The 17,401-nt window shown below is 36.9% G+C and overlaps 1 protein-coding gene and 1 long non-coding RNA gene across 3 annotated transcripts in view; both read right to left on the minus strand.

The window, feature by feature from the left end:
- Positions 1 to 2,843, minus strand: part of oxr1a (oxidation resistance 1a) — a 236,468-nt gene extending 233,625 nt beyond the window's left edge. The window contains exon 1 of the mRNA XM_073872432.1: positions 2,721 to 2,843. The gene's annotated coding sequence lies outside the window, so the exon portion shown is untranslated. The remainder of the gene's footprint in view (positions 1 to 2,720) is intronic.
- Positions 2,844 to 6,739: 3,896 nt separating this feature from the next.
- LOC129448598 (uncharacterized) lies at positions 6,740 to 16,819 on the minus strand. Of its 2 annotated transcripts, none has more exons than XR_008645783.2 (4): positions 16,516 to 16,819; positions 9,658 to 9,871; positions 9,207 to 9,314; positions 6,740 to 6,816 (listed from the first exon to the last, which is right to left on the minus strand). It is a non-coding gene; the product is annotated as an uncharacterized lncRNA (long non-coding RNA). The 2 variants fall into 2 exon arrangements; XR_008645782.2 differs by having other exon boundaries at positions 9,207 to 9,398.
- Between the last annotated feature and the right edge of the window lie 582 nt (positions 16,820 to 17,401).

The raw sequence follows: 17,401 nt of genomic DNA on the forward strand, positions 1-17,401 counted from the left end.
AGGATTCATACATTATCAAATTTTCACGCAACATTATCAGAGAGTACGCGATCAGTCCAGAGGATTAATATCCAAAGAGAGTCTCTTTTTCCATCTACCACAGTTGCCATTTCTAAAGCAGCACACATTTCAAAAAGTTTCGCTTTTGTGTCTTCTTTCTCTGTTTGTGCAAAAAACAAGATGTTTATGATCAAGGTCTGACAGAGGCGGGCACATGTGTGGTACAAATGATTATTTAACCAGACCATAAGGATCACAATAATTCACATAATTTACAGGCCATTCACAAATTAGGGATAGAAAAGTGGCAAAATGTCTGTAGGCACGTGTCGACACGCATTGTGCGTTAACAATTATTTTTTCTTTTAACTGATAATATTAATTCATCATAAATTCATTCCTTATGTTAACGGCTAACTGGTCGATATGAACATCCCTATTCTAGTTGGATCTTTAGTGATTTTGCAACTGTTTACTATGTTTACTGTTTATTTACTACCTTATCCAAAGAAGTGGATTTATAAGGTTTTTGAAAAAAAACGCAAGGTTTTTCAGCAAAAGATTTGTTAAATACCAATACCAAGTCAGAGCGGATAGTGGGCAGCACTCCAACATGTGGTGCTTTCGGTGACCCAAATCCCATACCTCTCTCTTCCCTGAACTTTCCTGTCCTCTTATCACTCACTATTAAAATAAGGTTTAAACATTTTTTTGACTAAAGCAACATTTGTTAAAATAAGGCAATTGCTGACTAATATTCTTTTCATTGCCTTTAAAGTGAAAACCCTGATAAAAATGCTAATTACAAGAAAACATGACAAACACACTTAGAGGGTTTTGCATATGAACTCTTCATATATAGGTTCACCAAAGGTGTTTTTTTTTTATCCTTGGTAAGCTTGTAAATATATTCACTGTGTTTCATTTACATTCAGAGCTATATTGAACCATATGCATTCAATTCCTTTAACAGCTTTCACAAAAACTACTTAATTCCCTGATGACACAAGAAACAGATTCAAGGTCTCAATCTGCCTTTTAACTCTGAAACATCTATAGTTGTACTTCTACAAAGGATGCTTGACTGTGTTGAAGAGAGCCATCTAGAGTACAAGACTAAATACTGTACACACAATCCATGTCCTTCAACACTGACAAGGAAAATTACTTCACTCAACACAAAAGCATATAAAAATACTTCTGAAGTCAAATTTGAAGACATCCATCAGTGACGTGTTATTAAACTGGTTTTTAGATAAAAAAAAAAGTAGTACAAATCTGAAAGCTTTCTAAGGTTAGGCGTACTGATGAAAGACCCTGAGATGCTTTCAGAGAAATGCTTGCCGTTTATTCATTCAGGCGAACAACATCTATATTGAACTGTGAAGGGTGAGACTTATTTATGAGATTTCTGTCTTTGTCAGAAGGATTTTGATCCAGCAGTTAGAAAAGAATCACTCAACACTGAAGAAGCGACAGATCGCTCACGGTCAAACAAACAATCTCTACAGAAGAAATAAGGAAATGCTTTCAAAGCATCATCCTTTAGATACCTAGTTTCTTTTTATTGCAACACAGTCTCACGGGAAGTCGTGTTATAGTAACGAAAAATTTTGATTAATTTATTCGTGTTTGATGACACGAATTTCCGCTGTTTTTCGTGTCTCTGGAGACGAATGTCTTTTTCGTCCTTCCCAGCAAGAATTTCTATCAATGGCTGTTCGTGTCTGTGGCACGGCTTTCTTTGTCGCGTCATTTTATGTTTTGTTTTCTCATCGTTGTTTCCTATTTTTAAATCATTGTCGCTTGGCGTTAGGATGTTATTTTTTGCATTGGTTTCTACATGTTTTTCATCCACTTTTAAAACTATTCTCGCCTGGAGTTGGGGTTAGAGCTGGGGTTTGGGTTAGGAAGTCGCAGAAAGTGATTCTAACCAAAACCCCAAGCGACAATGGTCAAAAAATAGAAAACAACGATGAGAAAACAAAATATAAAATGACACGATAAAGACCACAGACACGAACAGCCATTGATAGAAATTCGTGCTGGGAAGGACGAAAAAGACATTCGTCTCCAGAGACACGAAAAACAGCGGAAATTCGTGTCATCAAACACAAATAAATTAATCAAAATTTTCGTTACTATAACACGACTTGCCGTGAGACTGGGTTGTTTATTCCTTTACGTTCTTGCAGTTTGCATTGCTGTTCACCAAAGTATTATTAGTCAAACAGCGCAAAACTAAAATGGCCCAACAAGAAATTTTGGTAATTTAATTAGTACAGAATTTGACTTATGCCTTTAAATGAGAAGGTTATCTAAAAACAAAATTAACAAAACACGGTCCGAATGAATTAATGATTGAATAACCCTAATATGACTAAACCATTATATTTGTATTCTTTATGCTATTAAATCCTATTTAGTATACTTAAAAAGTTAAATTCTCTTTCACTGACAATAAGTTGATAACACAAGTTGGATAAGGCACCTCTATATGATTTAAACTTCATGTGCAACCGCAACACACACAAAACCCACAAACACACATCAGTCTCTAAACACAAAATGTAAAATTATCACTTTATCATTCTATATCATTACGCATCAACTATCATATGATCCAGGTGCTCACATCACACATACTGTATCACATGCAGGTGATGCTGCATCATTTCGTAACCATGCATGAGAAAGAAGACAGAAGTGCTGTGACTCACTCTCAGAATGAAGAGCCGTCCATGTCCCGGGTCCCTCGTGTGTGGCTGTTTGTCTGATGAGTTTATGTAGCCGGTCACTGTAACAGGCATCTGTGCGCAGGATGAGACACACATACACAGTAATCTGACCTTCTGAATACAGACCAAACCATTGCACAGTGAGCAGGGGGGAATGGATCACACCAAATTACTTAGCTGTTATAGTGCAGTGAAATTATTTTCAATCATGTCAACTTAAAAATATAACAAGATTTAAAATAAATGAGATAGGAAAAAGATAGGAATTTCATAATAACGTAACAATACAGTGGTTCTCAAACTGGGGGGCGAATGACATTTTATAAAATATATTAATTTATCGTAAATCATAAATTCTATGTAATCAGACCTCAGATAAATATACCAACCCACAGCACAACATTGTATATTTTTTTCTTTTTTTAAGTTTGAGGTTGTTTTATGAATGTCATGAATGTCATGTCACTTCTCTGCAGAATGCAATAAATCCGCTTAACCAATCACAGCGCACCATTCCACGTATTGTAAACAACATGGGTGGTGCTTTGAATACACACGGAATCCTAGATAGCCTCATCTACTTCATGATCAACAAACAAACAAAAACAAAATAGTAATTTTATGGCATTGATAAACCTGTGGTGGTTTTCTGTGATGTGTAAGAAACGTAAGCCTTCAAAATCTAATAATTTACGCGAGAGGCGAAGGAAAAATGTCAGCTGTTGCTTGTTCTCACACGACAGCATCAAGCTTCTGTCATGCTAACACATTATGAAAAAAGTACCTTTTTTTCACTCGAAGCCAACGAAAATCAAGCAGGACCAAAACATTTTAAAGCTGATTGCTGTCAAAAAAGTTTAGCGACGACGTCAAAGATGACAGCAGCAATGACAGTGTTCTTAATATGACAAGGTAAGTGTTTTGATTAATGTTTATTTTTTAAATCAGTGTATACCACTAGTCAACTAAATGAATATATCATGGCAAAGATTAATGTACATTTATATATTGATTTAATAGATTTATAGCATTTTGAAAAAAAACGTGTCATGGATTTATTGCATTTTGCAAAAAATAATCAGTTTTTATAATAAATCTTTGAAAATCAAATTATGGATTAGATTTTTTTATGATATTATAACCTAAAGATGCTATGTGGAAGTTTGTAACAGAAAATAGTGGTTTTCATCTTGTCACTTTCTTGGGATACCAATTTACCGAAATTAGAAAAAATTGATTTATTGTGTTTTGGAACCAAACTCTTCATATATACGGAAACCAAACTCTTTATATATACTGCATGCAGTACAGTCAACACGGGCACACTCCTGATGTGAAGAATACACTTTCAGAAAAAAAAAATGGTACAAAAGTTGTCACTGGGACGGTACCTTTAAAAAAGGTCCCAATATGTACCATTTTGGTACAGATCTGCACTGAAAAAAAAACATTGAATTTAATCAATCTTTTTAAGGTAAGTGGTTGCAATCAATTTATTTAGGCTACATTTAAACAAAAGTTTTATATCTTAATTTTATTTTACTAATCTTTTTTGTTTAAATGTAGCTTAAATAAATTGATTGCAACCACTTACCTTAAAATTTTTATTAAATTCAATGAATCTTTTTTTTCAGTGCAGATCTGTACCAAAATGGTACATATTGGGACCTTTTTTAAAGGTACCGTCCCAGTGACAACTTTTGTACCATTTTTTTTTCTGAAAGTGTATTCTTCACATCAGGAGTGTGCCCATGTTGACTGAACTGCATGCAGTACATATGAAGAGTTTGGTTCCGTATTGATTGCAAACACTTACCTTAAAAAAATTGATTAAATTCAATGAATCATTTTTTTCAGTGTGTAGTTTTTAGGTACCAGTATGCAGTGTTGGTCAAGTTACTTGGAAAAAGTAATTAGTTACTGATTACTGATTACTTCCCTATGAAAGTAATCCCGTTACTTTACTGATTACTTATTTTCAAAAGTAATTAGTTACTTTACTAGTTACTTTACTAATTACTTTTCAAAAACATGATGCACGACCTGAATATGCTACACAGTATAAAGCAACAGGGCCCGGTTGCATAAAGTACCTTAAGTGTAATGTTCCCTTAAATTCACCATTATGTTTCATTTAAACTTAAAGGTGTTGCAAAAAACCTTAAGCTTTTTCTGTTGCATCTCCATGGCAACAATAGTATTTTATAAACCTGGGTCGCTGTCGTGAAACATTTAACGATTACCCTTACCTAAGAGAACCATTTCAGGGATTATACTGTATGCAACACCTTTAAATTATTCTCTTACTGTGGGTTAGTGTCATACTTAAGGGAAAAACTTAAGGTGCTTTATGCACTGGACCAAGACCTTTCTGCCTAAGTTAATTCTATTCTTTCTGCATCCATCATCTGAAATTGAATCAAATGAAACATTCTCTGTTTTAACCTCTCGACGCGCACTAATTCGTTTTTTTAAGCCTGCTAACATTAATAATATTAATATCAACATTACTATACATCGTTTAAAAGGTCTACGGGTTTAGCATCAGAGTATGGTCTCTGTTTTGAGATACATATCATAGGCTAACGTTATATGCTATATAGCATCATAAATGTAGTAAGTTATTTTGTTACAGAAGTCCAGATGACAACATGCAAAATATAAACGGGACTTCTTACCTTATAACGACCGCGAGTCGAATCCGGTCTGTTTCAGATGTGTGAATAACACATGAAATATAAAATTCATCAAATGACAATTTTTGTCCACAAATGCGTATAATCCATGAAATATAGTAGTCTGTTGTTGACATCAGATTTCGCGTGAACGTGTATGAGATGGAGCCGCAGCGGTCACGTCATCTTGTCCACAAATGCGTATAATCCATGAAATACAGATATATAGTCTGTTGTTTTAAGTTACATCAGATTTCGCGTGAACGTGTATGAGATGGACCCGCATTGGTCATGTCAGCTGGGGGTTCAGGGATATTTTCAGTAAGTTTCACTTTCTTGTGCCGGCTTACTAGGTGTTTGCTTAGATTTGAGGTGGAATCTTTCGCTGTAGATAAAAGTTTTATTCCCACGCAGAGTGTACAGCGGACGCTGATGTTTTTGTCATCGTTAACTGGGTTAAACTCAAAGTTATGTCGGTACTTCCAAGCATTGAACGCTGCATAATCTTGTTCTCTTCCGCGCTCCATGTTGTCTTCTCACGTTCAACAATACACTGACTGAAGGCGCGGCGCTCATACGTAATTGTCACTCGACTCGCGTCACGACACGAGAGAGTCTCACGAAACAAAATCAAGATTAAAAAATAACGCAGTAACGCAGCCTGCTAATGGGAAAGTAACAGTAATCTAATTACTGGTTTTGCAATTGTAATCCCTTACTTTACTCGTTACTTGAAAAAAGTAATCGGATTACAGTAACGCGTTACTTCTAACGCGTTACTGCCCATCACTGCCAGTATGTATAAAGTACCAATGTGTACCTCTGAGGTACCAATATGCACCTTTTAGGTACAAAAGTGTACTTTTTAAAAAGGTACTGAGTGACAACTTTTGCACCTCCTTGTACCTTTTTCTGAGAGTTTACTTTCATTGGCTGCAAAAGAGGAAAGTGCAAAAACATTAAAAGTGCTAAAGATCATGTGTTTGATCGCAGGAAACACACCAGGGCAGTTTCCCAGACAGGGGTTAGATTAAGCCAGGTATAGGCCTTAGTTATATTAAGAAATTACGTAGGTTTACAAACATACTTTATACAAAACACAATGCTGATGTACAACTTGAGACAAAACATATGAATGCAAGCTGGTTTTAGTTAAGACAGCTCAAACGTGCATTGTAGTCTTGCACTAGACTTAAGCCCCATCCGGGAACTACTCCAAAATGTAGTGTAACGCAGTAAAAGCATCTGCCAAATGCATAAATTTAAATGTTTAGGATTTTATTTAATTACATAACACTGACATTTTTAGACACCAACCTATTAATCCTGTGTTTTACAGCTGCTGTCCACACATCATCACCAGATTAACATCATGTGCTCTGAACAATCACAGCAAACTGCAGCTTTAATGGAGATAAATCAAGTTAGCAATAAACACGATTGGTCAATTTTATGCTTTACCTCATATAAATACGGATGATTTACGTGTCCTTCAATATGTTTTAAAGCAGTAAAGTAATCTGTATCACGCAGGGCCGGAGTGGGACTCATTTTCAGCCCTGGAGTTTCATGCCTTAGACCGGCCCACTTTAGTTCACGACTGACTATTAAAATAATATTTTTAAACCCTCAGTACTAGTATAAGTCTGCAGTAGTGCACTGTTCTCTGCAGCCTTGCAATTCACTGTATTTTTCAAATATATAATTTCATATTCCGTGCAAATGCAGTAAACAATTATAATTTTTGCCATAATCATGCAGCCCTACCATAAGACCATAATATTACTAAAGTAAACTTATTCAAAAACTAAAGGAAACAAATGTGTTTGTGTTTTCCTCTATATTTCTATTTCTAAAAAATGGTGAGTCTTGAGATTAACTGTTGGGTTGATAACGTTTGGAAACCCCTGATATACAATACACAAGCAAGATTTATCAAGTATGCATTGGAAACAAATGGAAAAAAAGTATTTTAGTACTTAGATCATGTCTATTGCTAAATAACGTAGGCTAAGGTAGGCCTACATTGTGGTAAAAAAAAGAAAACATAATGGATATACTTTTAAAACTACTTTTTTCAAATAAACTAATGAGTTTTGCATCAAATAGATGTTTTTTCCTCTTGCAATAATTCATAGACTATTCATAGAGAATTCATCTGACTTGGATAAAAAAATACGTTTTGTAAATTCTTTTCCTTTAAGAGGCCAGCCCGTTTGTATTAAGACCCGCTCAAGTTTATTTAAAATATAATAGACGCGCGGCCGGCAAGCGCACTCAAAAGACGCTCTCAAGTTATTTAAAATATAATAGACGCGCGTCCGGCAAGCGCACTCAAAAGACGCGCTCAAGTTATTTAAAATATAATAGACGCGCGGCCGGCAAGCGCACTCAAAAGACGCGCTCAAGTTTATTTAAAATATAATAGACGCGCGGTGTTGTGTCGAAGTCTGTTCCCCCTATGTTCCCCCTATTTTTCCCTTCAGTGTAGTGTTTTTATGGCGTTTTTATCACGTTATAGGTTTTATTATTTATATATTTAAAGTTTTAATGGCTACTGAGATATATATGTGTGCATTTCTGTAATGTATCTGTATTGTTCTTAATGGTAAGTCAATTATTTTTACAGTATGAATCATATTATATGTATAATATTTATTTAATTATGTGCAAACATTACATTTTTAAAACAACCAGTAAAGGAAAAAAAAGAAAAAGACAGGCTATATTTTAAAAGAAATACCCTAATAGAAAACTGTCAAATGCATGAAATATTTAATAAATTCTATTATAAAATACATGATATTATGCCTTTTTAGTATAACCAATTCAAATCTTTAATCTTTCTAAATGTAACGTGATGAAAACGCTATAAAAGCACTACACTAAAGGGAAACATAGGGGGAACTGAGTTCGACACAACACCGGCAAGCGCACTCAAAAGACGCGCTCAAGTTTATTTAAAATATAGACGCGCGGCCGGCAAGCGCACTCAAAAGACGGGCTCAAGTTTATTTTAAATAGACGCGCGGCCGGCAAGCGCACTCAATATGCGTCTGAAACAAAACTCGTGTCCAAGTAAGCGCTTTGAAAACCAGAAGACAGCGGCACGTCCTGCGTTTCCCATGCGTTTTAGATGTCAATGAACCCTAATGCAAGAATTCTTCCAATAAGTGGTCGGGACTCGGGACACAATCAACTTGTGCATAAAGCGGCGGGGACATCTCTCACCCGCAAATCCGCGTCATCCCGGTGGCATGACAACACCGGCCCTCGTGGCCAAAAAAAAACAGACCGGCCCACCGGGAATCCTCCCGGTTCTCCCTATGGCCAATCCGGGCCTGGTATCACGGTCTTCCTGTATGCAATTCTATTAGCTGTTCAAAGCTGAATCTTCAACATCTGAAGCTCAATGTCACATTTCAGGGGAAAAGGGGAAGTATTTTTTTTTTTTATGAAAATCATTTCAAAGTCAGAATAGCTTGCTTTGAGAGATGCATTATAAAGTACAAATAAATACTGATACACATGGTAGTCTTTTTAAAAATGAAATTTACATTCAGTGAATAAACATAACCCTCCACATAGTCAAAGTATGATTTTTTATTTGTTTATGCCACGGGCCTGTTGAATGCTTTATTCTAATTGGCTGAGAAATGTTTCTTAATTAAATCAAGACTGCTCTGCTCATTTTAAAGTTCTGCTCGCATATACAGGGACATACAGTATCTGTTGTCTACAGATTTAGAAGTGGAGAGTCTAGGTTTTCCTAGAAGAAATGAAGACTTGTTACCTTATTGATTGATGGTGAATGTCTGCTTTGAGACGTGCAAATCAATGGATGCTGCGTGGAGACCGACAGGACTGTGATGGATGCCTGTGATGTCCCTCAGTGAACACCCTGGTGGGCACTCATAAATAAGTCAGGGAGACAGAGAGAGATTTTATCCTGGCGTGAGTTAAGCAACCTTCACGCAAACTGCATCTACACATAGAGGACATTTGAAAATGAGGTGGCTGGTATAACCACAGTAAATAGTTTTTTAATTGAGCTTCCTACATTTTAGGCACCCTGTTGCTATAAAGACATTTCTCATACTTCATCCACCATTTTTATAGCTCAGTGGTAGAGCATTATGTTAGTAAGAAAAGGTCATCATGGGTTCGAACCCAATGAAGACATACTGATAAAAGTCACTTTGGATAAAAGGTTTGCAGGTCTTAACTGTTTAATGCCAAGTTACCTTCCTAAAACCAGCAGACCTAAAACCAGCCTTTATGTATATCTCCTGATATACACGCACGGATACGTGAGAGGTCATCACTATCTGCATGGAGATACTGACAGCAGAGCAGCAGGTTCAAGATAGCAGCCGCGAGGACCGATGACCTTCAGCAGCACTCATCTCAGATGCCACAGTGCGCATTTTCCACACGACTGTCTCTCTCACCTTATATCTATACATTAGATAAAAAGAAAGCATTTATTTATTTATTATTATTCCTTCATCACATTTAAATTTTCTTTGTATTTTGTCATATGCATGTACCCAGAGCTACAGTAAAAAACACAACATTTTCTTTGTGTGAATAAACTTCACTCTGATTCTGATAATAAAAGGCAGTATTTGCATGTGAAAAGGTAACATATTCAGAGGATGATCATAATTGTGATAATGGCTTACTAAAAGAGATTGCAGTCATAAAGCACCTGAGTGATATTCTCATCTTATGGTGCTCTCTGGTGCAAACATATCACTTTATGATGAGATATTCACACCTGCTGTAAAGATGTGTTAGATCTTGGATCAACATAAAAAGGATCCTGAAGGTTTGTATTGATGTCGAATGCTGTATGGCAATCTTTACAAAAAAGGTACAAAACTGCAACTAGAGATGTGTCCACAGTTCTTATGATTCAGGCTTTATCTCTTCATGTAATCCCTGACTGACTCGATGATGGTGAGGTCAAATGTCGGTGTGGTCGTCTGTAAAGAACTAAAGCAAAAAATACAGCCATCTTAAAAACAATGCTGTTTTGTTTCAAAGTCATATACACTCACCTAAAGGGTTATTAGGAACATCTGTTTAATTTCTCGTTTATGCAATTATCTAATCAACCAATCACAGGGCAATTGCTTCGATGCATTGAGTGGTGTGGTCCTGGTCAAGACAATCTCCTGCACTCCAAACTGAATGTCAGAATGGGAAAGAAGGGTGATTTATGCACTTTTGAGTGTGGCATGGTTGTTGGTGCCAGACGGGCCGGTCTGAGTATTTCACAATCTGCTCAGTTACTGGGATTTTCACGCACAACCATTTTTAGGGTTTACAAAGAATGGTGTCAAAAAGGGAAAAACATCCAGTATGCGGCAGTCCTGTGGGCGAAAATGCCTTGTTGATGCTAGAGGTCAGAAGAGAATGGGCAGACCGATTGAAGATGATAGAAGAGCAACTTTGACTGAAATAATCACACGTTACAACCGAGGTATGCAGCAAAGCATTTGTGAAGCCACAACACGCACAACCTTGAGGCAGATGGTCTACAACAGCAGAAGACCCTACCGGGTACCACTCATCTCCACTACAAATAGGAAAAAGAGCCTACAATTTGCACGAGCTCACCAAAATTGGACAGTTGAAGACTGGAAAAATGTTGCCTGGTCTGATGAGTCTCGATTTCTGTTGAGACATTCAGATGGTAGAGTCAGAATTTGGTGTAAACAGAATGAGAACATTGATCCATACTTTGTTACCACTGTGCAGGCTGGTGGTGTAATGGTGTGGGGGATGTTTTCTTGGCATACTTTAGGCCCCTTAGGCATTGTTTAAATGTCACGGCCTACCTGAGGATTGTTTCTGACCATGTCCATCCCTTTATGACCACCATGTTCCCCTCCTCTGATGGCTAGTTCCAGCAGGATAATGCGCCATGTCACAAAGTGCGAATCATTTCAAATTGGTTTCTTGAACATGACAATGAGTTCACTGTACTAAAATGGCTCCCCTAGTCACCAGATCTCAACCAAATAGAGCATCTTTGGGATGTGGTGGAACGGGAGCTTCGTGCCCTGAATGTGCATCCCACAAATCTCCATCAACTGCAAGATGCAATCCTATCAATATGGGCCAACATTTCTAAAGAATGCTTTCAGCACCTTGTTGAATCAATGCCACGTAGAATTAAGGCAGTTCTTAAGGCGAAAGGGGGTCAAACACAGTATTAGTATGGTGTTCCTAATAATCCTCTAGGTGAGTGTGTGTGTGTTGTGCAAACACGCATAGAAACCTTAGCCTGGATTTTACAGACAGGGTAATAAAACTGTAAAAAATGACTAAAAAGATAATGCAGTTTACTTTGCTTTGTTGGGAGCCGTTTTAAAACTTAATTCAGCTAAAACAACAACAGTGTAAAAATCAGCCATAAAATTTGTCATGGATGAATTCTGCACCTTGAAAATTATGCCACAATTATGAAAAGTGATGTGGGGCTTTGAAGTTTTTCCATTACATTTAAGAGGGCTGCTAAGGCGGACAGACGTGTTGAGTGCAAAATTTATATTGGCAGGAAATCAGTTAGGGAGATATGTGCACTTGCAGTTTACTTTGAGCGGCCAGCAGTGGCCAGTGATGCCCGTCTCTGATAAGACTCCCACACCGCCGATATGAACTGATACCGAAAATGGGAAATGGGTTTTCATGAGCGCTTGTGTTATCTCAATTACAGCTACATATCACACAGCTGCTGAAAAACCTGTGCTGATTGGGAATCGTAAGAAATTTTCCAATTCCGGTTCCAGTTCTGCCTAACAAATCCCGGTTCTGATTCCAATTCCATTATAATAAAGAAAATATGTAAAATAATGCACAATACTTAATTTAGTGTTTTTTAGTAACTGTCAAAATAATTTAAAAGAGCATTTAAATTCATATAAATTGAAATTCAACATGTAACATTTAGTATTCAACTTAGCAAAACAATTAGCAATTTTTCTAAAGAAAAATTAACATGTCTGCTTTTTCTGGCAGAAGGTGAGACCTTTCCTGCCATATTACAGCCGCCTTTGCAGGATATAGAGCGTTTTCACCTACGTCACGGTTTGGTCAGTTACCTGGACGCGCGGCCATGTTGGAGATACTCGGATGTAAACAACAGCATGGATTGCATGGTTTAAATAGTATTCAAGACGTTGTCTTACTAATTTATGATGTCGAAACCACAGAAAAGATTGTGGAAGTTGCTAAATCATACAGAGAAGGACTTGGTAAGCAGGAAAGGGGGCAATATTTTGATAAACCAAAGTTATTAGGTGGTAAAGATCAGTACGAGCTGACTCTTTGGTTGTGGACTGGGAATGTTGACCACGTTTGTGTTTGTTCTTCCCATTTCTTGATATCTTAAAGCATCACTATGTAGTTTCCATGTAAAAATGACTTACAGCTCCCCCATGTGGTTGAAAAGCACAACAGTGCCTGGTATCAGACACTCTTTTGCAGGCAGGGGGAGGGGCGGGGCTGTGTTTACTACCCTCCACTGCCACTTTCAGAGTGTGCTTGTAGCAGCTAGGAGGCTGCTCAGGTTGCAGCAACAGTACAATTTGTCCAGTTAAAAAAATTTCTATCACTGAAATAATTTTAGAGACATTATTTAAAGGTAAAAAAACTACATAGTGTTGCTTTAACTAACTTTTTAGTGTAATAGGACCTACTCATATTAATATTACGTGGCTGTTTGTAAAATACTTGGTTAAAAATCTTATTTATTTATTATCAATAAATTTTATTATCATTTTATAATCTACTTTAATGGTACAAGATTTACAAATGTTTTGTAAAATGTTTTGTTAATTCTATTAGTTATTCCTTAAAGGCGGAGTGCACAATGTTTGAAAGCCAATGTTGACATTTCAAATCACCTAAACATACACACCCCTACCCCGATAGAATCTGGACCTTCTTTTGATAGACCCGCCCCACACATACGCAACCCTGGCAAGGATGTCGGTTAGTAGACACGCACCTTACTGTTGATTGGCTACAAGTGTGTTTTGGTAGTCGTCCAGACTCCCTTTACCAAAGCGTTTTTCAAACATTGTGCACTCTTTAAGTGGCCTTATATTCACGATTTACGGATAAAAAATACAACTTGTGGGTTGAGAATAACAAACACCAATGTTGTCAACATTATTGCCCTGGAAATCCTGGTTCAGTTTGGCCCACCACAAGCGCCTTCTGTCCTCTGACAGTTTTTTGCACTCTTCTTCTTGGTTTGTCATAACTTTTGGCATTCTGTAGTACTCCAAATGTTTTTTCTCGGTCCGACGATTAGTACAGCCCAAAACATGTAATTGACAATTTTCAGGAGCAAAAATGTGTAGGGTGACCATACGTGCCATTCTTCCCGGACGCATCCTGGACAGAATTTCGGGTTCGTCTCCCGGAAGTCGTATTTGTCGACCGCATACATCATAGAGCAGGGTTCCCCAAATCTTACCCTGGAGGGCCGGAGCACTGCATAGTTTAGCTCCAACCCTGATCAAACACACCTGAGCAAGCTAATCAAGGTCTTCATGATCATCAGAAAATCACAGGTGGGTAAGTTTGATTAGGGTTGGACCTAAACTCTGTAGTGCTCCGGCCCTCCAGGGTAAGATTTGGGGAACCCTGTCATAGAGGATTATTATTATTATTATTATCATTATTATTATTATTATTACAGAAAAGCAACAGTTACATTTTAAGGTAAGAATGAAACTACGATTGTATATCTTATGTTTTTAACTGAATGGCGTATGCGGTCAACAAATACAACTTCCGGAAGATGCACCAAAATCCTTGCCTCTAAAAATTATTTATCGCATTTGTCTCAGTATATCATGCATCCCTAAATCGGTCATATTTGTATATGCATAAACAATAACATTACTGCATGTTCTGCTTTAAAACTCAATTACTCATTTTTGCTATCGTTTTGATATACAGGCACAGAAAAACTGTCACAGATGTACAGTTTTGGCACATGGGTTATGCAGATCAGTTTGCTGCAAACAGCACGGGATGTTCAAAATGTGTTTATCACAGCAGAGCAAGAAAGCAGGTTCCTGCAGAGAGAAACAATGTGTCTCATGGAACAGTAGGGGAGATACATCACAGAAAATAATGGCGGACTGGTTGAGAGACACAGTGAAAATGTCAAGAAAGATGTCTGGGAGATGCTACATTGCTGAAGTTTTACAGAGGAAGTGTGAAGCATGCATCTTTATAGTGATTTGAGTGGATAATGTTCTAGGAAAATCTACTATATAAATAACATCCTCATACATTCTTTCAGGTGGTTGTAATAAAAAGCAAATTTATTTACCTGGGTGAGTGTCAATAAGCTTGCAACGATCGGCAATATTAAATAGAAAAGGAGGTATAGGCAACTTACTGAATCAAATTTATGGAGAAATTAATTTACCAAGAATGAATTGCCTTGATAACACTGTTTACCATATGTGTATTCATGCCTTTACTAATCATGCAAATCTGGTAACAAAAAACACAGCCTGAAACAATCCTGCAACGTGTTGAAAAAATAAACAAATATATCAGCCAACATATTTTTTCCAGGCTCTCTCAATATTTCATGCACTGCTTCAATGACACAAACAGTGCTTTGAAAAGGTTACATATTATTACACCACATCTCTTTTTAATCAATGGGAAAAGGCACTGCATTCATTGAAAGCTGTATCTGTTGCCAGGGATCAGTCCTGCATGACGCTAAAAGCTAGTGGGATGACATTCCAACCAATTTATCAGAGTCTGATACACAATATGTGGTGTGCCGATTTTTGATTCCCACACGGACAACCAAGAGACATATGGCTGGTGTGAGAATGAGGTTCTCAAAAATAACTATGCTGTTCAGTATTAACCTGAAAAAAGAGGGAAAACAAAGTATGGTACCTCGCTTTATCTGTCAAATCGTTTCACATGTCTCAGGCACTGCTGTGCTACTGTTACCATTTAAAAGGAAATATTCTGCTGTGACAAATCAATGTTCGGTTTTGAGAAAAAAAGTCTGCTTGCTCTGGCCAATGCAATCGAATGCGAGCCATGACCTCCAAGCTCTAAAATGCTTTATTTATGAGTATTGCAAATATAGTATGTTAAAATACTATCACTGTGTCAGGAGGCAGACTGGCTGTTTCAACCCACACGAGTCTAGTCAGCGGAGTTTATGCCCTTTAAATGGTTCATTAAAAATACATCATCCAGATCTAAGAGCACAGAGTCCTGTCGGCAGAAAGGCAAGAAACAGATTAGAGATCTGGGATGAGTGACAGGTGCACAGCCTGATATGTTTTCTAAATCATAATCTCTGTTAAAGGTAAACTTAGTTTAGCATGGTGAGGAAATTTAGTGATCAACAAAGGCAGATACATCAATAATGGGCAAGATTGCATTAATAGATTAAGTTAAACGGCTGAATGCCATGTTAAGAATTGTTACATTTACAGCATCATCAACCCCATTAGATGTTTGCATTAGATACTTTTATGATAACAATTGTCAACTATGTCTTATTTAACTGCAAAATACACACAAACAACTTTTAACTAAGTACTAGTAGAGGTAAAAAAAAATAATGCCCAATTGGTAGCCTACAGTAATATGGTTTATATCATAATACTTTTGACACACCTTGGAACAGTACAATATTCATCCCACATGAAAAAAATGCTATTTACTATAGTAAACCTTTTTTTACATTATGCAGTAATACTGTATATAAATTACCTCATTTTGCTCATGTATACAATACTGTATTGTGTATAACGTGAGTTGATACACTTTAGTAATACAGTACACTTTAATTAACATTACTACAGTCAAGTTTAAAACACTACTGTATCAATTTTACTAGATTTTACTAAAGTAAATAAATACTAAAGTATTTCTTATACTCAATGGTACTGTATATCTGCAAGCTAACTTCCTTGAAAATACAATGATACTATTATAGTACATGTAAGCCATTTGTCACGTTAACCTTTGGCACATTTAATGCTTTGTGTACTTTGTGTACATTTTAAGTTACAGTAGAAACTGTTTACCTGCATGCACCTGACCATGGTGTTTTCTTGCTTCAAAAAATAGCTCGGTGTCAAACATAAAGTCCTTTTCCTAACTGGTATGTTTCCTCACTTATAGGTAAATATTCATCTTCTTTAATCTTGCTCAGAGTGTTACAAAGTGTCGCGTTTCGGTGACGGGGTTTGAGCGATTATTGGCGAGCTAGCGATTTCAATTAATTCCTATGGAAGTCAATCAATCCAACAAACCACTTCAAGAGAGCACGCTCCAATAGCGTCAAAATGGCTTAGTCTACTTCATGCAGCGCGGCAAGAACCGACAAGCGAGTGACGTCAAAGTTCCGCGAGAGGGATCTAAAAGTATGATTTCTCAAATCGCTCTCGCGGTACTTTGACGTCATCCACCTGTCCGTTTTTGAGGCGACTAATTCAATGCGTGAGTGACCTGTTTGAATGATCACGAACAGTTTCTTTTTCTAAACCGTTGGAACAATGTAGTTTAAGGTCCAATTCAAAAGATTCATAATTTATTTACAAAGTGGAGGACATAATAAGCATATATGCACCTTGTCAAAGGTTGTTTACATTAATTTTGAGCTGAGCTTGTATAAATATAATCATAATTATTTTATTAAATGCATTTTGTTCTCGCTTAACAAACAATAACCACTGCTTAATGTCTCGTTCATGTTTTGGTCAGATTCAGTCAGTAAGATCTAAATTTAATGAGCACATTGGTCGTGGTAACATATTTAATTAGGCCAGACAGACACAGCTGCAGGGTTGAGTTCAGGTTTACTCTGTTTAAAAATATCTGACACCCATGATACCTGGCAGTCCCATCAATAACCACCATTAATCATCCAAATCTGTCTGCTTTCATTTAATTACTGCTATGAATCCTTCA

The sequence above is a fragment of the Misgurnus anguillicaudatus genome, chromosome 10, assembly GCF_027580225.2.
Source record: "Misgurnus anguillicaudatus chromosome 10, ASM2758022v2, whole genome shotgun sequence".
Taxonomy (NCBI): domain Eukaryota; kingdom Metazoa; phylum Chordata; class Actinopteri; order Cypriniformes; family Cobitidae; genus Misgurnus; species Misgurnus anguillicaudatus.